Source organism: Salmo trutta, chromosome 40, assembly GCF_901001165.1.
Source record: "Salmo trutta chromosome 40, fSalTru1.1, whole genome shotgun sequence".
Lineage (NCBI taxonomy): Eukaryota > Metazoa > Chordata > Actinopteri > Salmoniformes > Salmonidae > Salmo > Salmo trutta.
The window spans coordinates 3,743,452-3,769,822 of record NC_042996.1 but is presented as its reverse complement, the minus strand read 5'-3'; the positions used below and the strand labels follow the sequence as shown (position 1 = coordinate 3,769,822).

Below are 26,371 nucleotides of genomic sequence, written 5' to 3'. Positions count from 1 at the left end.
CTGGACCATTCCTCTTTACAAAACTGTTTCAGTTCAGCAATATTCTTGGGACGTCTGGTGTGAACCACTGTTGAGGTCATTACACAGCATCTCAATCAGGTTGAGGTTATGCCACAGCATCTCAATCAGGTTGAGGTCATGCCACAGCATCTCAATCAGGTTGAGGTTATGCCACAGCATCTCAATCAGGTTGAGGTCATGCCACAGCATCTCAAATCAGGTTGAGGTCATGCCACAGCATCTCAATCAGGTTGAGGTTATGCCACAGCATCTCAATCAGGTTGAGGTCATGCCACAGCATCTCAATCAGGTTGAGGTCATTACACAGCATCTCAATCAGGTTGAGGTTATGCCACAGCATCTCAATCAGGTTGAGGTCATGCCACAGCATCTCAATCAGGTTGAGGTTATGCCACAGCATCTCAATCAGGTTGAGGTCATGCCACAGCATCTCAAATCAGGTTGAGGTCATTCCACAGCATCTCAATCAGGTTGAGGTTATGCAACAGCATCTCAAATCAGCCTTCCCTGTAGCTCAGTTGGTAGAGCATGGTGTTTGCAACGCCAGGGTTGTGGGTTCGATTCCCACGGGGGGCCAGCACAGAAAAAAATGTATGAAATTGTATGAAATGTATGCATTCACTACTGTAAGTCGCTCTGGATAAGAGCGTCTGCTAAATTACTAAAATGTAAATGTAAATGTTGAGGTCATGCCACAGCCTCTCAATCAGGTTGAAGTCATGCCACAGAATCTCAATCAGGTTGAGGTCATGCCACAGCATCTCAATCAGGTTGAGGTCATGCCACAGCATCTCAATCAGGTTGAGGTTATGCCACAGCATCTCAAATCAGGTTGAGGTCATGCCACAGCATCTCAATCAGGTTGAGGTCATGCCACAGCATCTCAATCAGGTTGAGGTCATGCCACAGCATCTCAATCAGGTTGCGGTCATGCCACAGCATCTCAATCAGGTTGCGGTCATGCCACAGCATCTCAAATCAGGTTGAGGTTATGCCAGAGCATCTCAATCAGGTTGAGGTCATGCCACAGCATCTCAATCAGGTTGAGGTCATGCCACAGCATCTCAAATCAGGTTGAGGTTATGCCACAGCCTCTCATCAGGTTGAGGTCATGCCACAGCATCTCAATCTGGTTGAGGGCATCCCACAGCATCTCAATCTGGTTGAGGTCTGGAGTGGCCCAGTCAGTCCTGAAGATTCTGTTGAAGCCATTCTGTTGTTGATTTACTCCTGTGTTTTGGGTCGTAGTACTGTTGCATCACCCAACTTCTGTTGAGCTTGAATTCAATTTGCTTCGTCATAATGGGGTATTGGGTGTAGATTGAAGAGGAGAAAAAAACAATTCAATCATTTTAGAATAAGGCTAATGTAACAAAATGTGGAAAAAGTCAAAGGGCCTGAATACTTTCTGAATGCACTATATGGGTGTGTGTATATGTCCTACCGTTCAAAAGTTTGGGGTCACTTGGAAAAGTCCTTGTTGTTGAAAGAAAAGTAGATTTTTTGTCCATTACAATAACATCAAATTGATCAGAAATACAGTGTAAACATTGCTAATGTTGTAAATGACTATTGTAGCTGGAAACGGTAGATTTTTATGGAATATCTACATAGGCATACAGAGGCCCATTATCAGCAACCATCCCTCCTGTGTTCCAATGGCACGTTGTTAGCTAATCCAAGTTTATCATTTTAAAATGCTAATTGATCATTAGAAAACCCTTTTGCAATTATGTTAGCACAGCTGAAAACTGTTGTTCTAATTAAAGAAGCAATAAAACTGGCCTTCTTTAGACTAGTTGAGTATCTGGAGCATCAGCATGTGGGTTCGAAACAAATAATTAGAAACAAATAATTTTCTTCTGAAACTCGTCAGTTTATTCTTGTTCTGAGAAATTAAGGCTATTACATGCGAGAAATTGCCAAGAAACTGAAGATCTCGTACAACGCTGTGTACTACTCCCTTCACAGAACAGCGCAAACTGGCTCTAACCAGAATAAATAGAGTGGGAGGACCCGGTGCACAACTGAGCAAGAGGACAAGTACATTAGAGTGTCTAGTTTGAGAAACAGACGCCTCACAAGTCCTCAACTGGCAGCTTCATTAAATAGTACCTGCAAAACACCAGTCTCAACGTCAACAGTGAATAGGCGACTCTGGGATGCTGGCCTTTAGGCAGAGTTCCTCTGTCCAGTGTCTGTGTTCTTTTGCCCATCAATCTTTTCTTATTATTGGCCAGTCTGAGATATGGCTTTTTCTTTGCAACTCTGCTAATAAGGCCAGCATCCTGGAGTCGCCTCTTCACTGTTGACGTTGAGACTGGTGTTTTGCTGTTCTTAACTGACTTGCCTAGTTAAATAAAGGCTAAATTAAAAACACGTAAAAATAACCAGCAAGGCTACCCTGCAGCGATACGCCATCCCATTTGGTTTGCGCTTAGTGGGACTATCATTTGTCTTTCAACAGGACAATGACCCAACACACATTCAGGCTGCGTAAGGGCTATTTGACCAAGAAGGAGAGTGATGGAGTGCTGCATCAGATGACCTAGCCTCCACAATCACCCAACCTCAACCCAATTGAGATGGTTTGGGATGAGTTGGACCACAGAGTGAAGGAAAAGCAGCCAACAAGTGCTCAGCATATGTGGGAACTCCTTCACGACTGTTGGAGAAGCATTCCAGGTGAAGCTGGTTGAGAGAATTCCAAGAGTGTGCAAAGCTGATATCAAGGCAAAGGGTGGCTACTTTGAAGAATCTCAAATATATTTGGATTTGTTTAACCCTTATCTGGTTACTACATGATTCCATATGTTATTTCATAATTTTGATGTCTTCACTATTATTCTACAATGTAGAAAATAGTAAAAATAAAGAAAAACCCTAGAATGAGTAGGTGTCCAAACTTTTGACTGGTACTGTATATCTTGAAGATGATTAGGCCTATCTATTTTGGATGCAATTTTAATAGAATTGATGGAGAGAGAACGACAGAGAGTGCTCGCGTGCGCACTGATTTAAAGCAATGATATTCGAGTGATAGGCTGTTTTAAAACTCTACAGCTGCAATTTTGCATCTTTACAATGAAAAAATAAGGTGAATCCCGAAAGCCAGATGGAAATGTGTAAATTAGATACGCATGCAATCCTGATATTAATGTAGCATAGGCTATGCTACAGCAAATGTAGTCCTACCTTTCACAAGAAAAAAAGTGACCAGGATGAGATGCACATGCATTGTAAACTGCGTTCCATATGGAGATGCGAGGTCTGTCCCCACTCGGAGCGTTGATGATTCATCAAGCAGATAGCAGAGTAGGCCGTGGTCCACAGAGAAGACAGATTTAGACACAGCATAACAGTCCTATTCAACGTCATGCTGTCCATAGAAAATATATATTATAATTTACCGGTTCCTCACAGTTCTTTATCCCGGGAAAAGGGAGTGGGAAATCTCGGGAAATGTCAGTAACCTGGTATCCGCTATTCAACAGTGCACAGCTAGACATGCCACATGCAGTAAGATGAGGTGGGGGGAGCAGAATGTGCTTTGCCAGGGTAGGTTAAAACCTTTATCACCACCATCACCACCATCGCCTTGGAAGCTGTGTGTGCTTATATCACACTCACCTTTTAACAGATGGCTCCCCAACACACACACACACACACAGACACACACACACACACGGTTGTGTCTCTGACCCTAACACTAATCCTGAGAATGTTGTGGTTTCCCCAGACAGCATTCTATGTCAAACCTCCTAATCATCCCTCGCTCTCTCTTCCTCCTTTCTCCTCAGGGGGTTACCACGGTGATGGCAGCATCATTACACCCCGGCGGAGGGGAGGCGGAGGAACCTGCCCACAACAAAGCATCACCCATGGCAACCACTGGGTTGGGTGATCAGGTTATAGATGTAGAGATGTTCACTCAGTGGGGTCGTGTGTACTGTGTGTGTACACTGTGTGTGTCTGAAAGTGTCTGTGAGCGTGTGTACTGTGTGCGTACTGTGTGTGTATACTGTGTGTGTGTGTGTACTGTGCGTTTGTGTGTGTGTGTGTGTGTGTGTACTGTGTGTTTGTACTGTGTGTTTGTACTGTGTGTTTGTACTGTGTGTTTGTGCGTGTGTGTGTACTGTGTGTGTGTAGTGTGTGTGTACTGTGTACGTGTGTGTGATACTGTGTATGTGTGTGTGTGTACTGTGTATGCGTTTGTGTACTGTGTGTTTGTGTACTGTGTGTTTGTGTACTGTGTGTCAATCAAATTTACTTAAAGCCCTTCTTACATCAGCAGATGTCTCAAAGTGCTGTACAGAAACCCAGTCTAAAACCCCAAACAGCAGCAATGCAGATGTAGAAGCACGGTGGCTAGGAAAAACTCCCTAGAAAGGCCAAAACCTAGGAAGAAACCTAGAGAGGAACCAGGCTCTAAGGGGTGGTCAGTCCTCTTCTGGCTGTGCCGGGTGGAGATTATAACAGCACATGACCAAGATGTATGGCCAAATAATAATAATCACAGTGGTTGTAGAGGGTGCAACAGGTCAGCACCTCAGGAATAAATGTCAATTGGCTTTTCATAGCCGATCATTCAGAGTTAGAGACAGCAGGTGCGGTCGAGAGAGAGAGTCGAAAACAGCAGGTCCGGGACAAGATAGCACGACCCGTGAACAGGTCCGGTGTGTGTGTACTGTGTGTGTGTGCGTACTGTGTGTATTGTGTGTGTGTACTGTGTGTGTGTGTGTACTGTGTGTATGTGTAATGTGTGTGTAGTGTGTGTACCGTGTGTATTGTGTGTGTGTGTACGTGTACGGTGTGTGTGTGTACTGTGTGTATGTACCGTGTGTGTGTGTGTGTGTGTGTGTGTACTGTGTGTATGTGTGTGTACTGTGTGTACTGTGTGTATGTGTGTGTACTGTGTGTGTGTGTGTACTGTGTGTGTATGTTTGTGTGTGTGTGTTTGTGTACTGTGTGTGTGTGTACTGTGTGTACTGTGTGTGTGTGTACTGTGTGTGTGTGTGTGTGTGTGTGTACCCCAAAAAGGTTCCATATGGACCTAATGTAGCACAGAGAGCCCCCCCCCCCACAGAAGGCAATGAAATACATATCACCATGGTGCTAATGAAGATGTACACACACACATCCCCTCTCTCTCTCCCTCCTTTCTCCTCAGGGGGTTACCACGGTGATGGTCGCATCATTACACTCTGGAGGAGGGGCGGAGGCGGAACCCGCCCACTCAAAGCATCCCCCATGGCATCCACTGAGTTGAGTGATCAGTATATAGATGGAGATATTCACTCAGCGGGGTCGTGTGTGTGAGTGAGTGTGTACTGTATGAGTGTGTGTGTGTGTGTACTGTGTGTGTCTGTGAGTGTACAGTGAGATTCATTATCATAGCACCACACACATCATGTTATTTTTCATCAAACTTCTCATGCAAGCCACATGACAGCTGGAACTTGTATCATAGCCTCAAAGTAAACTCCCTTTTCCTTCAAACCAAGAGACAGTTTTTAACAGGTCTGACATTCCAACTTCCCTGCTCCTCTTTCCTCAGACAAACGGTCTTTGTCCCAACACGCACCTTGAGCCAAACCGTCCGTCTCTCTCCCTCCCTAGATATACTGTGAACACACACAGACACACTGAGCTGTGAAAACAGTTAAAAGGGATTTTAGGTACAGCCCAAATCGTAGAGATTCATTCATTTTTATAAGGTGCAAACAGTCAACGAGGTGGTTAGGCTCAATCCATTTTATGACAGATAAAGGAGCGATGCATTCTCACATCTAAATGGATTGTTATATTGCATATGGCCCTATAAAGTTGGGTGTTCCATTTGTTTTTTACGGTGGAGTCTCATTTAGTCGTAAACACCAGAATAACTTGAGTGTTTACTGGTGTGTGTGTTTATAGGTACACCTGTGGGGTGTGTGTGTTTATAGGTAAACCTGTGGGGTGTGTGTGCTTATAGGTAAACCTGTGGTGTGTGTGTGTTTATAGGTACACCTGTGGTGTGTGTGTGTTTATAGGTAAACCTGTGGGGTGTGGGTGTTTATAGGTACACCTGTGGTGTGTGTGTGTTTATAGGTAAACCTGTGGGGTGTGTGTGTTTATAGGTACACCTGTGGTGTGTGGGTGTTTATAGGTACACCTGTGGTGTGTGTGTGTTTATAGGTACACCTGTGGTGTGTGTGTGTTTATAGGTACACCTGTGGTGTGTGTGTGTTTATAGGTAAACCTGTGGGGTGTGTGTTTATAGGTAAACCTGTGGTGTGTGTGTGGGTGTTTATAGGTAAACCTGTGTGGTGTGTGTGTTTATAGGTAAACCTGTGGGGTGTGTGTGTTTATAGGTAAACCTGTGGGGTGTGTGTGTTTATAGGTAAACCTGTGGTGTGTGCGTGTTTATAGGTAAACCTGTGGTGTCTGGGTGTGTGTTTATAGGTAAACCTGTGGTGTGTGTGGGTGTTTATAGGTAAACCTGTGGGGTGTGTGTGTTTATAGGTAAACCTGTGGTGTGTGGGTGTGTGTGTTTATAGGTAAACCTGTGGTGTGTGGGTGTGTGTGTTTATAGGTAAACCTGTGGTGTGTGGGTGTTTATAGGTAAATTTGTGTCCACAGTTCTGGGATGAGCCTGTGTCTGAGAATGTACAATATCTGTGTTCAAATGTGTGTGTCCGCGTGTGTGTGTGCATCCACCCAGTCTGTCTCCCCACCTTCGTCCTGTTCTCTCTCAGACACCCAGTCTGTCTCCCCACCTTCATACTGTTCTCTCTCAGACACCCAGTCTGTCTCCCCACCTTCATCCTGTTCTCTCAGACACCCAGTCTGTCTCCCCACCTTCATACAGTTCTCTCAGACACCCAGTCTGTCTCCCCACCTTCGTCCTGTTCTCTCAGACACCCAGTCTGTCTCCCCACCTTTGTCCTGTTCTCTCAGACACCCAGCCTGTCTCCCCACCTTCGTCCTGTTCTCTCTCAGACACCCAGCCTGTCTCCCCACCTTCATCCTGTTCTCTCTCAGACACCCAGTCTGTCTCCCCACCTTCATACTGTTCTCTCAGACACCCAGCCTGTCTCCCCACCTTCGTCCAGTTCTCTCTCAGACACCCAGTCTGTCTCCCCACCTTCATCCTGTTCTCTCTCAGACACCCAGTCTGTCTCCCCACCTTTGTCCTGTTCTCTCTCTGACACCCAGCCTGTCTCCCCATCTCCATCCTGTTCTCTCTCAGACACCCAGTCTGTCTCCCCACCTTCATCCTGTTCTCTCAGACACCCAGTCTGTCTCCCCACCTTCGTCCTGTTCTCTCTCAGACACCCAGTCTGTCTCCCCACCTTCATCCTGTTCTCTCTCAGACACCCAGTCTGTCTCCCCACCTTCATCCTGTTCTCTCAGACACCCAGTCTGTCTCCCCACCTCGTCCTGTTCTCTCTTCAGACACCCAGTCTGTCTCCCCACCTTCATACTGTTCTCTCTCAGACACCCAGTCTGTCTCCCCACCTTCGTCCTGTTCTCTCAGACACCCAGTCTGTCTCCCCACCTTCATCCTGTTCTCTCTCAGACACCCAGCCTGTCTCCCCACCTTCGTCCTGTTCTCTCTCAGACACCCAGTCTGTCTCCCCACCTTCATCCTGTTCTCTCTCAGACACCCAGTCTGTCTCCCACCTTTGTCCTGTTCTCTCTCTGACACCCAGCCTGTCTCCCCACCTCCGTCCTGTTCTCTCTCAGACACCCAGTCTGTCTCCCCACCTTCATCCTGTTCTCTCAGACACCCAGTCTGTCTCCCCACCTTCGTCCTGTCTCTCTCAGACACCCAGGTCTGTCTCCCCACCTTCGTCCTGTTCTCTCAGACACCCAGTCTGTCCTCCCCACCTCATCCTGTTCTCTCTCAGACACCCAGCCTGTCTCCCCACCTTCGTCCTGTTCTCTCTCAGACACCCAGTCTGTCTCCCCACCTTCATCCTGTTCTCTCTCAGACACCCAGTCTGTCTCCCCACCTTTGTCCTGTTCTCTCTCTGACACCCAGCCTGTCTCCCCACCTCCATCCTGTTCTCTCTCAGACACCCAGTCTGTCTCCCCACCTTCATCCTGTTCTCTCAGACACCCAGTCTGTCTCCCCACCTTCGTCCTGTTCTCTCTCAGACACCCAGTCTGTCTCCCCACCTTCATCCTGTTCTCTCAGACACCCAGCCTGTCTCCCCACCTTCATCCTGTTCTCTCAGACACCCAGTCTGTCTCCCCACCTTCGTCCTGTTCTCTCAGACACCCAGTCTGTCTCCCCACCTTCATTCTGTTCTCTCTCAGACACCCAGCCTGTCTCCCCACCTTCATCCTGTTCTCTCAGACACCCAGTCTGTCTCCCCACCTTCGTCTTGTTCTCTCAGACACCCAGCCTGTCTCCCCACCTTCGTCCTGTTCTCTCTCAGACACCCAGTCTGTCTCCCCACCTTTGTCCTGTTCTCTCAGACACCCAGTCTGTCTCCCCACCTTCATCCTGTTCTCTCTCAGACACCCAGTCTGTCTCCCCACCTTCATCCTGTTCTCTCAGACACCCAGCCTGTCTCCCCACCTTCATCCTGTTCTCTCAGACACCCAGTCTGTCTCCCCACCTTTGTCCTGTTCTCTCAGACACCCAGTCTGTCTCCTCACCTTCATCCTGTTCTCTCAGACACCCAGTCTGTCTCCCCACCTTCATCCTGTTCTCTCAGACACCCAGCCTGTCTCCCCACCTTCATCCTGTTCTCTCAGACACCCAGTCTGTCTCCCCACCTTTGTCCTGTTCTCTCAGACACCCAGTCTGTCTCCTCACCTTCATCCTGTTCTCTCAGACACCCAGTCTGTCTCCCCACCTTCATCCTGTTCTCTCAGACACCCAGCCTGTCTCCCCACCTTCATCCTGTTCTCTCAGACACCCAGCCTGTCTCCCCACCTCCATCCTGTTCTCTCTCAGACACCCAGTCTGTCTCCCCACCTTCGTCCTGTTCTCTCTCAGACACCCAGTCTGTCTCCCCACCTTCATACTGTTCTCTCTCAGACACCCAGTCTGTCTCCCCACCTTCATACTGTTCTCTCAGACACCCAGTCTGTCTCCCCACCTTCGTCCTGTTCTCTCAGACACCCAGTCTGTCTCCCCACCTTCATCCTGTTCTCTCTCAGACACCCAGTCTGTCTCCCCACCTTCGTCTTGTTCTCTCAGACACCCAGCCTGTCTCCCCACCTTCATCCTGTTCTCTAAGACACCCAGTCTGTCTCCCCACCTTCATCCTGTTCTCTCTCAGACACCCAGTCTGTCTCCCCACCTTCGTCCTGTTCTCTCAGACACCCAGCCTGTCTCCCCACATTCATACTGTTCTCTCAGACACCCAGTCTGTCTCCCCACCTTCATCCTGTTCTCTCAGACACCCAAGCCTGTCTCCCCACCTTCGTCCTGTTCTCTCTCAGACACCCAGTCTGTCTCCCCACCTTCATCCTGTTCTCTCTCAGACACCCAGTCTGTCTCCTCACCTTCATCCTGTTCTCTCAGACACCCAGTCTGTCTCCCCACCTTCATCCTGTTCTCTCAGACAGTCTGTCTCCCCACCTTCATCCTGTTCTCTCAGACACCCAGCCTGTCTCCCCACCTCCATCCTGTTCTCTCTCAGACACCCAGTCTGTCTCCCCACCTTCGTCCTGTTCTCTCTCAGACACCCAGTCTGTCTCCCCACCTTCATACTGTTCTCTCTCAGACACCCAGTCTGTTCTCCCCACCTTCATCCTGTTCTCTCAGACACCCAGTCTGTCTCCCCACCTTCGTCCTGTTCTCTCAGACACCCAGTCTGTCTCCCCACCTTCATCCTGTTCTCTCTCAGACACCCAGTCTGTCTCCCCACCTTCGTCTTGTTCTCTCAGACACCCAGCCTGTCTCCCCACCTTCATCCTGTTCTCTCAGACACCCAGTCTGTCTCCCCACCTTCATCCTGTTCTCTCTCAGACACCCAGTCTGTCTCCCCCCCTTCGTCCTGTTCTCTCAGACACCCAGCCTGTCTCCCCACATTCATACTGTTCTCTCAGACACCCAGTCTGTCTCCCCACCTTCATCCTGTTCTCTCAGACACCCAGCCTGTCTCCCCACCTTCGTCCTGTCTCTCTCAGACACCCAGGTCTGTCTCCCCCACCTTCATGCCTGTCGCTCAGGACACCCGCCTGTCTCCCCACCTTTGTCCTGTTCCTCTCTGACACCCAGTCCTGTCTCCCCACCTTCATACTGTTCTCATCTCAGACACCCTAGGTCTGTCTCCCCACCTTTCATCCTGTTCTCTTCAGACACCCAGTCTGTCTCCCCACCTTCATCCTGTTCTCTCAGACACCCAGGCCTGTCTCCCCCCTGCATCCTGTTCTCTCTCAGACACCCAGATCTGTCTCCCCCACCTTCATCCTGTTCTCCCAGACACCCAGTTCGTCTCCCCACTTCGTCCTTCTCTACCCATCGTCTCCCCACCTTTGTCCTGTTCTCTCTCCTGACACCCAGTCCTGTCTCCCCACCTCCAGTGTCCTGTTCTCCTCTCAGACACCCAGTCCTGTCCTCCCCACCTCGATCCTGTTCTCACTCCAGACACCCAGTCTGTCCTCCCCACCTTCATCCTGTTCTCTCAGACACCCGTCTGTCTCCCCCCCTTCATCCTGTTCTCTCAGACACCCAGTCTGTCTCCCCACCTTCATCCTGTTCTCTCAGACACCCAGTCTGTCTCCCCACCTTTGTCCTGTTCTCTCAGACACCCAGCCTGTCTCCCCACCTTCATCCTGTTCTCTCAGACACCCAGTCTGTCTCCCCACCTTTGTCCTGTTCTCTCTCTGACACCCAGCCTGTCTCCCCACCTCCATCCTGTTCTCTCTCAGACACCCAGTCTGTCTCCCCACCTTCATCCTGTTCTCTCTCAGACACCCAGTCTGTCTCCCCACCTTCATCCTGTTCTCTCTCAGACACCCAGTCTGTCTCCCCACCTTCATCCTGTTCTCTCTCAGACACCCAGTCTGTCTCCCCACCTTCATCCTGTTCTCTCAGACACCCAGTCTGTCTCCTCACCTTCATCCTGTTCTCTCTCAGACACCCAGTCTGTCTCCCCACCTTCATCCTGTTCTCTCAGACACCCAGTCTGTCTCCCCACCTTTGTCCTGTTCTCTCTCTGACACCCAGTCTGTCTCCCCACCTTCGTCCTGTTCTCTCTCAGACACCCAGTCTGTCTCCCCACCTTCATCCTGTTCTCTCTCTGACACCCAGTCTGTCTCCCCACCTTCGTCCTGTTCTCTCTCAGACACCGAGTCTGTCTCCCCACCTTTGTCCTGTTCTCTCTCTGACACCCAGTCTGTCTCCCCACCTTCATACTGTTCTCTCTCAGACACCCAGTCTGTCTCCCCACCTTCATACTGTTCTCTCAGACACCCAGTCTGTCTCCCCACCTTCGTCCTGTTCTCTCTCTGACACCCAGTCTGTCTCCCCACCTTTGTCCTGTTCTCCTCTCAGACAACCCAGTCTGTCTCCCCACCTTCATCCTGTTCTCTCAGACACCCAGTCTGTCTCCCCACCTTCATCCTGTTCTCTCTCAGACACCCAGTCTGTCTCCCCACCTTCATCCTGTTCTCTCAGACACCCAGCCTGTCTCCCCACCTTCGTCCTGTTCTCTCTCTGACACCCAGCCTGTCTCCCCACCTTCATACTGTTCTCTCAGACACCCAGTCTGTCTCCCCACCTTCGTCCTGTTCTCTCAGACACCCAGCCTGTCTCCCCACCTTCATCCTGTTCTCTCAGACACCCAGTCTGTCTCCCCACCTTCGTCCTGTTCTCTCTGACACCCAGTCTGTCTCCCCACCTTCGTCCTGTTCTCTCTCTGACACCCAGTCTGTCTCCCCACCTTCATCCTGTTCTCTCAGACACCCAGTCTGTCTCCCCACCTTCATCCTGTTCTCTCTGACACCCAGTCTGTCTCCCCACTTTCGTCCTGTGCTCTCAGACACCCAGAGGAGTCCTGTGGTCCTAATCACACATCAACACAATGCAGCTAACTGGGGATTGTTCTGTGATTGCCTGTTGTTGTCCCGGCGGCCCTGAGAGGTGCTTAATAACGGGCTCCCAACCCACCACCGCAGGAGCCAATCAGCAGACAGCTGATAAACACATCAACAAACACAGCGAATAAAAAGGTCAGTGTCATTAGACAACCGTTTGTGGGGGTGGAAGGGTGGGAAGTTTAGATAGTGTGTGTGTGTGTGCATGTAAATAAGCAGAGGGAAATTAAAAAGGTCAAATTCATTAGCAGACCATTGGCATATGAACACATCTGTAATTCAGGATGCACTCCGGCAAATGACGTGGCTACAGATATAATCAGCGTTCCATCCAGCCCCAGTCAAGAGGTTAACACAAACACCCTTCAATGGATACATTACTGGGCTGTGTCCCAAAATGGACTTCTACCCCCTATACAGTCTACTACTCATCACCAGAACCCTATAGGCCCTGGTCAAAAGTAGTGCACTATGTAGGGAATAGGCTGGCTGGAAACAAATCTGAACGGCACTTAACATCCCACAGTGTGAACAAACAGCTTGGATTGGTTGTTTAATGTAATTATGGCTTTGGTTTGGCCTCGGCTTGTACAGGATCCAAACACACACACAGAGTCAGGACACGTGGACAAAACGTCACAACAGGAGACATGGACATAACGTCACAACAGGAGACATGGACATAACGTCACAACAGGAGACATGGACATAACGTCACAACAGGAGACATGGACATAACGTCACAACAGGACAACAGGAGACATGGACATAACGTCACAACAGGAGACATGGACATAACGTCACAACAGGAGACATGGACATAACGTCACAAACAGGAGACATGGCACTAACGTCACAACAGGACAACAGGAGACGTGGACATAACGTCACAACAGGAGACGTGGACATAACGTCACAACAGGAGACGTGGACATAACGTCACAACAGGAGACGTGGACATAACGTCACAACAGGAGACGTGGACATAACGTCACAACAGGAGACGTGGACATAACGTCACAACAGGAGACATGGGAACGATAACGGACAACAGGAGACGTGGACATAACGTCACAACAGGAGACGTGGACATAACGTCACAACAGGAGACGTGGACATAACGTCACAAACAGGAGACGTGGACATAACGTCACAACAGGAAGACGTGGACATAACGTCACAACAGGAGACGGGACATAACGTCACAACAGGAGACATGGAAATAACGTCACAACAGGAAGGAGCATGGACATAAAGTTCACAACAGGAGACATGGACATAACGTCACAACAGGAGACATGGACATAACGTCACAACAGGAGACATGGACATAACGTCACAACAGGACAACAGGAGACATGGACATAACGTCACAATAGGACAACAGGAGACGTGGACATAACGTCACAACAGGAGACGTGGACATAACGTCACAACAGGAGACGTGGACATAACGTCACAAACAGGAGACGTGGACATAACGTCACAACAGGAGACGGACATAACGTCACACAGGAGACGTGGACATAACGTCACAACAGGAGACGTGGACATAACGTCACAACAGGAGACGTGGACATAACGTCACAACAGGAGACGTGGACCATAACGTCACAACAGGAGACGTGGACTTAACGTCACAACAGGAGACGTGGCATAACGTCCACAACAGGAGACGTGGGACATAACGTCACAACAGGAGACGTGGACATAACGTCACAACAGGAGACATGGACATAACGTCACAACAGGAGACATGGACATAACGTCACAACAGAACAACAGGAGACATGGACATAACGTCACAACAGGAGACATGGACATAACGTCACAACAGGAGACATGGACATAACGTCACAACAGGAGACGTGGACATAACGTCACAACAGGAGACGTGGACATAACGTCACAACAGGAGACGTGGACATAACGTCACAACAGGAGACATGGACATAACGTCACAACAGGAGACGTGGACATAACGTCACAACAGGAGACGTAGACATAACGTCACAACAGGAGACGTGGACATAACGTCACAACAGGAGACATGGACATAACGTCACAACAGGAGAACAGGAGACATGGACATAACGTCACAACAGGAGACATGGACATAACGTCACAACAGGAGACGTGGACATAACGTCACAACAGGAGACGTGGACATAACGTCACAAACAGGAGACGTGACAAACGTCACAACAGGAGACGTGGACATAACGTCACAACAGGAGACATGGACATAACGTCACAACAGGAGACATTGACATAACGTCACAACAGGAGACGTGGACATTACGTCACAACAGGAGACGTGGACATAACGTCACAACAGGAAACGTGGACATAACGTCACAACAGGAGACGTGGACATAACGTCACAACAGGAGACGTGGACATAACGTCACAACAGGAGACGTGGACATAACGTCACAACAGGAGACGTGGACATAACGTCACAACAGGAGACATGGACATAACGTCACAACAGGAGACATGGACATAACGTCACAACAGGAGACATGGACATAACGTCACAACAGGAGACATGGACATAACGTCACAACAGGAGACGTGGACATAACGTCACAACAGGAGACGTGGACATAACGTCACAACAGGAGACATGGACATAACGTCACAACAGAACAACAGGAGACATGGACATAACGTCACAACAGGAGACGTGGACATAACGTCACAACAGGAGACGTGGACATAACGTCACAACAGGAGACGTGGACATAACGTCACAACAGGAGACGTGGACATAACGTCACAACAGGCGACATGGACATAACGTCACAACAGGAGACGTGGACATAACGTCACAACAGGAGACGTGGACATAACGTCACAACAGGAGACATGGACATAACGTCACAACAGGAGACATGGACATAACGTCACAACAGGAGACATGGACATAACGTCACAACAGGAGACATGGACATAACGTCACAACAGGAGACGTGGACATAACGTCACAACAGGAGACATGGACATAACGTCACAACAGGAGACATGGACATAACGTCACAACAGGAGAACAGGAGACGTGGACATAACGTCACAACAGGAGACGTGGACATAACGTCACAACAGGAGACGTGGACATAACGTCACAACAGGAGAACAGGAGACGTGGACATAACGTCACAACAGGAGAACAGGAGACGGACATAACGTCACAACAGGAGACGTGGACATAACATCACAAACAGGAGACTGTGGACATAAACGTCACAACAGGAGACGGGACATAACGTCACAACAGGAGACGTGGACAACGTCACAACAGGAGACGTGGACATAAGTAACAACAGGAGACATTGACATAACGTCACAACAGGAGACGTGGACATTACGTCACAACAGGAGACGTGGACATAACGTCACAACAGGAAAAACGTGGACACATAACGTCACAACAGGAGACGTGGACATAACGTCACAACAGGAGAGTGGCAATAACGTCACACAGGAGACGTGGACATAACGTCACAACAGGAGACGTGGACCATAACGTCACAACAGGAAACGTGGACATAACGTACAACAGGAGACGTGGACATAACGTCCCAACAGGAGACGTGGACATAACGTCACAACAGGAGACGTGGACCATAACGTTCACACAGGAGGACGTGGACATAACGTCACAACAGGAGACATGGACATAACGTCACAACAGGAGACATGGACATAACGTCACAACAGGAGACATGGACATAACGTCACAACAGGAGACATGGACATAACGTCACAACAGGAGACGTGGACATAACGTCACAACAGGAGACGTGGACATAACGTCACAACAGGAGACATGGACATAACGTCACAACAGAACAACAGGAGACATGGACATAACGTCACAACAGGAGACCGTGGACCATAACGTCACAACAGCAGACGTGGACATAACGTCACAACAGGAGACGTGGACATAACGTCACAACAGGAGACGTGGACATAACGTCACAACAGGAGACATGGACATAACGTCACAACAGGAGACGTGGACATAACGTCACAACAGGAGACGTGGACATAACGTCACAACAGGAGACATGGACATAACGTCACAACAGGAGACATGGACATAACGTCACAACAGGAGACATGGACATAACGTCACAACAGGAGACATGGACATAACGTCACAACAGGAGACGTGGACATAACGTCACAACAGGAGACATGGACATAACGTCACAACAGGAGACATGGACATAACGTCACAACAGGAGAACAGGAGACGTGGACATAACGTCACAACAGGAGACGTGGACATAACGTCACAACAGGAGACGTGGACATAACGTCACAACAGGAGAACAGGAGACGTGGACATAACGTCACAACAGGAGAACAGGAGACGTGGACATAACGTCACAACAGGAGACGTGGACATAACATCACAACAGGAGACGTGGACATATTGTCACAACAGGAGACGTGGACATAACGTCACAACAGGAGACGTGGACATAACGTCACAACAGGAGACATGGACATAACGTCACAACAGGAGACGTGGACATAACGTCACAACAGGAGACGTGGACATAACGTCACAACAGGAGACGTGGACATAACGTCACAACAGGAGACGTGGACATAACGTCACAACAGGAGACGTGGACATAACGTCACAACAGGAGACGTGGACATAACATCACAACAGGAGACGTGGACATAACGTCACAACAGGAGACGTGGACATAACGTCACAACAGGAGACATGGACATAACGTCACAACAGAACAACAGGAGACATGGACATAACGTCACAACAGGAGACGTGGACATAACGTCACAACAGGAGACGTGGACATAACGTCACAACAGGAGACGTGGACATAACGTCACAACAGGAGACGTGGACATAACGTCACAACAGGAGACATGGACATAACGTCACAACAGGAGACGTGGACATAACGTCACAACAGGAGACGTGGACATAACGTCACAACAGGAGACATGGACATAACGTCACAACAGGAGACATGGACATAACGTCACAACAGGAGACGTGGACATAACGTCACAACAGGAGACATGGACATAACGTCACAACAGGAGACGTGGACATAACGTCACAACAGGAGACATGGACATAACGTCACAACAGGAGACGTGGACATAACGTCACAACAGGAGACGTGGACATAACGTCACAACAGGAGACGTGGACATAACGTCACAACAGGAGAACAGGAGACGTGGACATAACGTCACAACAGGAGACGTGGACATAACATCACAACAGGAGACGTGGACATAACGTCACAACAGGAGACGTGGACATAACGTCAAAACAGGAGACGTGGACATAACGTCACAACAGGAGACGTGGACATAACGTCACAACAGGAGACGTGGACATAACGTCACAACAGGAGACATGGACATAACGTCACAACAGGAGACATGGACATAATGTCACAACAGGAGACGTGGACATAACGTCACAACAACATTTCAAGAGCAAAATGACTGGATATGATTCAATGGTGGCTTTATCACCCTGGCTTGTGTGAATGCATGCCTGTGTGTGTGTGTGTGTGTGTGTGTGTGTGTGTGTGTGTGTGTGTGTGTGTGTGTGTGTGTGTGTGTGTGTGTGTGTGTGTGTGTGCCTGTGTGCGTGTGTGGGGACCCCCATCCAAGAGATTAATGGAGCCAATCTCCAGTTCTGGTCTGTAGACTGACCACCCTCCTGGATAGAGGAGACTAATTAAATAAACCAATCAGGGGGAACAGGAACACTGGACAGATAGCATCACACTGCTACCACCACTAACCAGAGACACAGAGAAGAAGGAAGGAAGGTAGAGGGAGAGAAAGGGGAGAAGGGTTAAACGAAATGAAAAAAGATGACCAGTAAACAGGCAGGGAGAGGAGAACAAGAAGAGAGAAACAGAGAGAGAGACAGAGAATACATGCCTCTCTTTCTTATTTATAACCTCTGCTGGGCCTTCTGACCAATCACCTGGCTCCATGTTATCACAAAGACACATGATTGGATCATACACTCTACATACTGGACTACAATGACACACTGGTGTTATCATAGGGCCTGTGTCCTGGCCGACTGATAGCCATACAGTCTCATATTAATATCATACACACTCTTCCCTTACACACTGCTGGGGCCTAGTGACAGGTAGGATGTTTAACATATCATTATTATCATTATTATTATTATTATTGTATGGCTGCTATATGAAAACATGGTGTCGGTTGGATGTGTTATCAGGTCTCTTGCCAGGACTGGGGTGTTAAATTCACCTTGACCCCCCTCTAAAGTCACAAGCCCATGTCAGTATCATCAGGTCAGAGTTCATTGATTGCCCATATGAGGGAGATATTCAGAATTTGGGTGCTATATACTGACATATAGTGCATTAGGGAAGGTATTCAGACCCCTTGACTTTTTCAACATTTTGTTACGTTATAGCCTTATTCTAAAATTGATTCAATGTTTTTTTTTCCCTCATCAATCTACACACAATACCCCATAATGACAAAGCAAACACTGTTTTTTAGACATTTTTGGACAAACATTTATAAAACAGAAATATCACATTAACATAAGTACTCTAAGTACCCTTTACTCAGTACTTTGTTGAAGCACCTTTGGCAGCAATTACAGCCTTGAGTCTTCTTGGGAATGAAGCTACAAGCTCAAGGACATTCCAAGACTTGTCCCGAAGCCACTCCTGCATTGTCTTGGCTGTGTGCTTATAATTGTTGTCCTGTTGGAAGGTAGACCTTCGCCCCAGTTCGAGGTCCTGTACTTTTTTCTGTACTTTTCTCCGTTCATCTTTGCCTCAATCCCAGTCCCTGCCGCTGAAAAACATCCCCACAGCAATTACATTTACATTTACGTCATTTAGCAGACGCTCTTATCCAGAGCGACTTACAAAAAGCATGATGCTGATACCTCCATACTTCACCGTAGGGATGGTGCCAAATTTCCTCCAGACGTGACGCTTGGCATTCAGGTCATCTTGGTTTCATCAAACTAGAAAATCTTGTTTATCATGGTCTTTAGGTGCCTTTTGGCAAACTCCAAGCGGGCTGTCATGTGCCTTTTACTAAGGAGTGGCTTCCGTCTGGCCACTCTACCATAAAGGCCTGATTGATGGAGTGCTGCAGAGATAGTTGTCCTTCTGGAAGGTTCTCCCATCTCCACAGAGGAACTCTGGAGCTCTGTCAGAGTGACCATCGTGTTCTTGGTCACCTCCCTGACCAAGGCCCTTCTCCCCCGATTGCTCAGTTTGGCCGGGCGGCCAGCTCTAGGAAGAGTCTTGGTGGTTCCAAACTTCTTCCACTTAAGAATGATGGAGGCCACTGTGTTGTTGGGGACCTTAAATAATTCTCCACCAACAATTACTTTGACCTCATGTCTTGGGTTTTTCTCTGACATGCTTTTCCAAATCATGTCCAATCAATTGAGTTTACCACAGGTGGACTCCAATCAAGTTGAAGAAACATCTCAAGGATGATCAATGGAAACAGGATGCACCTGAGCTCAATTTCGAGTCTCATAGCAAAGGGTCTGAATACGCATGTAAATAAGGTAAATACAACAATTCTAAAAACCTGTTTTCGCTTCGTCGTTATGGGTATTGTGACGTCGTTATGGGGTATTGTGGGTAGATTGATTAGGATATTTATTTATTTAATCCATTTTAGAATAAGGCTGTAATGTAACAAAATGTGGAACAAGTCAAGGGGTCTGAATACTTTCTGAATGCACTGTATATCATTCACACACACACACACTAAAACGTATGGTTCCTGTATGGTATCAGAGCCCATGTCTCTAGATAACGTATGGTTCCTGTATGGTATCAGAGCCCATGTCTCTAGATAACGTATGGTTCCTGTATGGTATCAGAGCCCATGTCTCTAGATAACGTATGGTTCCTGTATGGTATCAGAGCCCATGTCTCTAGATAACGTATGGTTCCTGTATGGTATCAGAGCCCACGTCTCTAGATAACGTATGGTTCCTGTATGGTATCAGAGCCCACGTCTCTAGATAACGTATGGTTCCTGTATGGTATCAGAGCCCACGTCTCTAGATAACGTATGGTTCCTGTATGGTATCAGAGCCCACGTCTCTAGATAACGTATGGTTCCTGTATGGTATCAGAGCCCACGTCTCTAGATAACGTATGGTTCCTGTATGGTATCAGAGCCCACGTCTCTAGATAACGTATGGTTCCTGTATGGTATCAGAGCCCACGTCTCTAGATAACGTATGGTTCCTGTATGGTATCAGAGCCCACGTCTCTAGATAACGTATGGTTCCTGTATGGTATCAGAGCCCACGTCTCTAGATAACGTATGGTTCCTGTATGGTATCAGAGCCCACGTCTCTAGATAACGTATGGTTCCTGTATGGTATCAGAGCCCACGTCTCTAGATAACGTATGGTTCCTGTATGGTATCAGAGCCCACGTCTCTAGATAACGTATGGTTCCTGTATGGTATCAGAGCCCACGTCTCTAGATAACGTATGGTTCCTGTATGGTATCAGAGCCCACGTCTCTAGATAACGTATGGTTCCTGTATGGTATCAGAGCCCACGTCTCTAGATAACGTATGGTTCCTGTATGGTATCAGAGCCCATGTCTCTAGATAACGTATGGTTCCTGTATGGTATCAGAGCCCATGTCTCTAGATAACGTATGGTTCCTGTATGGTATCAGAGCCCATGTCTCTAGATAACGTATGGTTCCTGTATGGTATCAGAGCCCATGTCTCTAGATAACGTATGGTTCCTGTATGGTATCAGAGCCCATGTCTCTAGATAACGTATGGTTCCTGTATGGTATCAGAGCCCATGTCTCTAGATAACGTATGGTTCCTGTATGGTATCAGAGCCCATGTCTCTAGATAACGTATGGTTCCTGTATGGTATCAGAGCCCATGTCTCTAGATAACGTATCAAATCGTCTAGAAAGGTAAAGAAGTAAATCTCTAATAGTGACCTTTATTTAAGCACGGCGTCCCGTGATATCCCAGGGTGTGTTGTCCTATATGGTAACAGCTAACGCTACAGTGTCCAAGCCCAAAACACAGCAACTCACTCTGTGTGTCCGCCAGGTATGTCCACTACTGCCTTCCCCTAACCCCATGTACATACATGTGTGTTGTGGTGGAGTGGATGGCAGGTGCACCTATAAATGGGGTCCCCTGCCGTTTCCTGTGTGATGGCAGCCAAGGTAGAGTGAGTGTGTTTAATGTAGTGTAGCAACACGTGTCTCTCTGTCCCTTCAGCCCACTGGTTCAAGTGCCAGTGGTGTGGCCCCACTCTTAGAACACCTGCAGTGGGAACACACTTGTGTGTGTGCATGCATGGACACACAAACACCCCCCCCAAACAGCAGGCATGCACCATTTCCCATCTACATAAGGCCTGAGAAAGACCCAACACGTAACAGGAATGTGATGATCTAAACGACTAGAACAGCTCCTTTAACCTACAGCAGCTTCCCTTTAAAACACTGATACAGAAGGATGTATGGTTCTATAGCTGTCCACCTCTGGTAAGTGACAGCGGTGGGACATCGTCTCCTTCAGTCTCTTTCCTCCGTAAAGCCACCTGCCATGTTGAGTGAGCAGGGAGCACTGAGGACTGGAGTAGCCCATCAAAAGTAGTGGGCCGCTGTCACACTGAGACCAACCAGCCACCAGGACGCGGTGGGGATCGGTCGGACTTCTCACGCACAGACACACGCGCGCACAGCAAGAGGGCCTGGGTCTTGTATGTGCGTATCTGGCAGTAGAGGAAGGAGCAGGCAGGCCTCTTTGATTGGCGTAATTAAAAAAGCCAAAACCCCAAACAAAAGGAGCGTTTTATGGAGCTCCCACTAACTGGAGAGAGGCTCATTAGCCTAGCAGTGTAATTAGCAAGATGCCGCAGTCCTCGTTAAGGAGAAGTCATAATCGTAAACAAACGCCAGTGAACTCCGAGCCAGGAGCTGTAATGAACTGTCAGTGTTCTCTCACTATGAATGGAGAGCTAACAAAGACAGAGGGGCAGACACACACTGGCATACACACAGACATACAGACACACAGGCATACAGACACACAGGCATACAGACACACTGGCATACAGACACACAGGCATACAGACACACAGGCATACAGACACACAGGCATACAGACACACAGGCATACAGACATCATTACATCCAGCTGACTTCATTACATCCAGCCGACTGCATTACATCCAGCCGACTGCATTACATCCAGCCGACTGCATTACATCCAGCCGACTGCATTACATCCAGCTGACTGCATTACATCCAGCCGACTTCATTACATCCAGCTGACTTCATTACATCCAGCCGACTGCATTACATCCAGCCGACTGCATTACATCCAGCCGACTGCATTACATCCAGCCGACTGCATTACATCCAGCTGACTTCATTACATCCAGCTGATTTCATTACATCCAGCTGACTTCATTACATCCAGCAGACTTCATTACATCCAGCAGACTTCATTACATCTAGCTGACATCGTTACATCCAGCTGACTTCGTTACATCCAGCTGACATCGTTACATCCAGCTGACTTCGTTACATCCAGCCGACTTCATTACATCCAGCCGACTGCATTACATCCAGCCGACATCATTACATCCAGCCGACTGCATTACAGCCAGCTGACATCATTACATCCAGCTGACTGCATTACATCCAGCCGACATCATTACATCCAGCCGACTGCATTACATCCAGCTGACTGCATTACATCCAGCTGACTTCATTACATCCAGCCGACATCATTACATCCAGCTGACATCATTACATCCAGCTGACTGCATTACATCCAGCTGACTGCATTACATCCAGCTGACTTCATTACATCCAGCCGACTGCATTACATCCAGCCGACTTCATTACATCCAGCCGACTGCATTACATCCAGCCGACTTCATTACATCCAGCCGACTGCATTACATCCAGCCGACTGCATTACATCCAGCCGACTGCATTACATCCAGCTGACATCATTACATCCAGCCGACATCATTACATCCAGCTGACTGCATTACATCCAGCCGACTGCATTACAGCCAGCTTACATCATTACATCCAGCTGACTTCATTACATCCAGCTGACTGCATTACATCCAGCCGACATCATTACATCCAGCCGACATCATTACATCCAGCCGACTGCATTACAGCCAGCCGACATCATTACATCCAGCTGACATCATTACATCCAGCTGACATCATTACATCCAGCTGACATCATTACATCCAGCTGACATCATTACATCCAGCCGACATCATTACATCCAGCTGACATCATTACAGCCAGCTGACATCATTACAGCCAGCTGACATCATTACATCCAGCTGACTGCATTACAGCCAGCTGACATCATTACATCCAGCTGACATCATTACATCCAGCTGACATCATTACATCCAGCTGACTGCATTACATCCAGCTGACATCATTACATCCAGCTGACATCATTACATCCAGCCGACATCATTACATCCAGCCGACTGCATTACAGCCAGCTGACATCATTACAGCCAGCTGACATCATTACAGCCAGCTGACTTCATTACATCCAGCTGACTTCATTACATCCAGCTGACATCATTACATCCAGCTGACTTCATTACAGCCAGCTGACATCATTACAGCCAGCTGACATCATTACATCCAGCTGACATCATTACATCCAGCTGACATCATTACATCCAGCTGACATCATTACATCCAGCTGACTGCATTACATCCAGCTGACTTCATTACATCCAGCTGACATCATTACATCCAGCTGACATCATTACATCCAGCTGACATCATTACATCCAGCTGACTTCATTACATCCAGCTGACTTCATTACATCCTGCTGACTTCATTACATCCAGCCGACATCATTACATCCAGCTGACATCATTACATCCAGCTGACTTCATTACATCCAGCTGACTTCATTACATCCAGCTGACATCATTACATCCAGCTGACATCATTACATCCAGCTGACATCATTACATCCAGCTGACTTGTATTTTCTATGCAAACTTTCTAAATGTAAAAACAAAAATCACTGAAAATGTTAACGGCAACATAGCTACTCTGTCATTCACTCTCTCTCTCTCTCTCTTTCTCATACAGAGATGCACACGCTCATGCACACACACACACACATTAACATACGTACTATACACACACATACGCATGGATTTTGTACTGTAGATATGTGGTAGTGGTGGAGTAGGGGCCTGAGGGCACACAGTGTGTTGTGAAGTCTGTGAATGTATTGTTATGAAGAGTAGCTGATGCTTTGGCAGCAGCTAATGGGGATCCATAATAAATACAAATACAGACACAAAGAAACATTTCTGGTGACAGATCCCTCATAATGTCTCTTACCCTTAGATTTAACTCACTCGGAGGGCCACATGTATTCTAGATGGCCCCTCACCATCTCTGTATTCTAGATGGCCCCTCACCATCTCTGTATTCTAGATGGCCCCTCACCATCTCTGTATTCTAGATGGCCCCTCACCATCTCTGTATTCTAGATGGCACCTAACCATCTCTGTATTCCAGATGGCCCCTCACCATCTCTGTATTCCAGATGGCCCCTCACCATCTCTGTATTCCAGATGGCCCCTCACCATCTCTGTATTCCAGATGGCCCCTCACCATCTCTGTATTCTAGATGGCACCTCACCATCTCTGTATTCTAGATGGCCCCTCACTATCTCTGTATTCTAGATGGCCCCTCACCATCTCTGTATTCTAGATGGCACCTCACCATCTCTGTATTCTAGATGGCACCTCACCATCTCTGTATTCTAGATGGCCCCTCACCATCTCTGTATTCTAGATGGCCCCTCACTATCTCTGTATTCTAGATGGCCCCTCACCATCTCTGTATTCTAGATGGCACCTCACCATCTCTGTATTGTAGATGGCACCTCACCATCTCTGTATTGTAGATGGCCCCTCACCATCTCTGTATTCTAGATGGCCCCTCACTATCTCTGTATTCTAGATGGCCCCTCACCATCTCTGTATTCTAGATGGCCCCTCACCATCTCTGTATTCTAGATGGCACCTCACCATCTCTGTATTCTAGATGGCACCTCACCATCTCTGTATTCTAGATGGCACCTCACCATCTCTGTATTCTAGATGGCACCTCACCATCTCTGTATTCTAGATGGCACCTCACCATCTCTGTATTCTAGATGGCACCTCACCATCTCTGTATTCTAGATGGCATCTCACCATCTCTGTATTCTAGATGGCACCTCACCATCTCTGTATTCCAGATGGCACCTCACCATCTCTGTATTCTAGATGGCACCTCACCATCTCTGTATTCTAGATGGCACCTCACCATCTCTGTATTCTAGATGGCATCTCACCATCTCTGTATTCTAGATGGCACCTCACCATCTCTGTATTCCAGATGGCACCTCACATCTCTGTATTCTAGATGGCACCTCACCATCTCTGTATTCTAGATGGCACCTCACCATCTCTGTATTCTAGATGGCCCTTCACCATCTCTGTATTCTAGATGGCCCTTCACCATCTCTGGACTAAATGACTCTCTTACAGGACTAATTGACTAAAACAGGTGCACGCACAAATATACGCAGTCACACGCACACACACACACACAAAGAAACAGATATACACAGACACTCACGGAAGCATACACACATTATAGCTACAGCCTAAACCTGCAGGTAGACACTGAAGAAGAAGAATCAACAGCGTGGGTATTTATGGTAAAGGTCAATGTGTAGGCATACGGCCGTATAAGACTCCTTCTTTATACACTACTGTAGAGTATTCACGGAGACTAGCTTTGAGAAGCAACATCCACTGTTACATATCTGATCTGGGGAACACATTGTTGTGAGAAGTGATTGATCTCATCTTTAATAGGGGAGGAGCCAGGTGAGCATGCGCAGTAAGTGGTATCCATGGAGATGATAGGCCCACTTCCTGTGCTGGAGGAAATGGGTACCGGGGTTTGGGAGGGTGTGTGTGTGTGTGTGTGTGTGTGTGTGTGTGTTCTATAACCACCAATTAACTGCTTCTACAGGGTCAGGGAGAATCAAATGCTGTTTCAGACACAATTATGATTCTGTGAGATAGGTGGGTGCCAAGTATCACTGTGTGTGTGTGTGTGTGTGTGTGTGTGTGTGTGTGTGTGTGTGTGTGCGTGTGTGTGTGTGTGTGTGTGTGTGTGTGTATGAGAAAATTTGTGAGTGA

At 48.0% G+C, this 26,371-nt stretch overlaps 1 protein-coding gene across 1 annotated transcript in view; it reads right to left on the bottom strand.

The window, feature by feature from the left end:
- Positions 1 to 26,371, bottom strand: part of exoc4 (exocyst complex component 4) — a 283,169-nt gene that overhangs the window by 80,268 nt on the left and 176,530 nt on the right.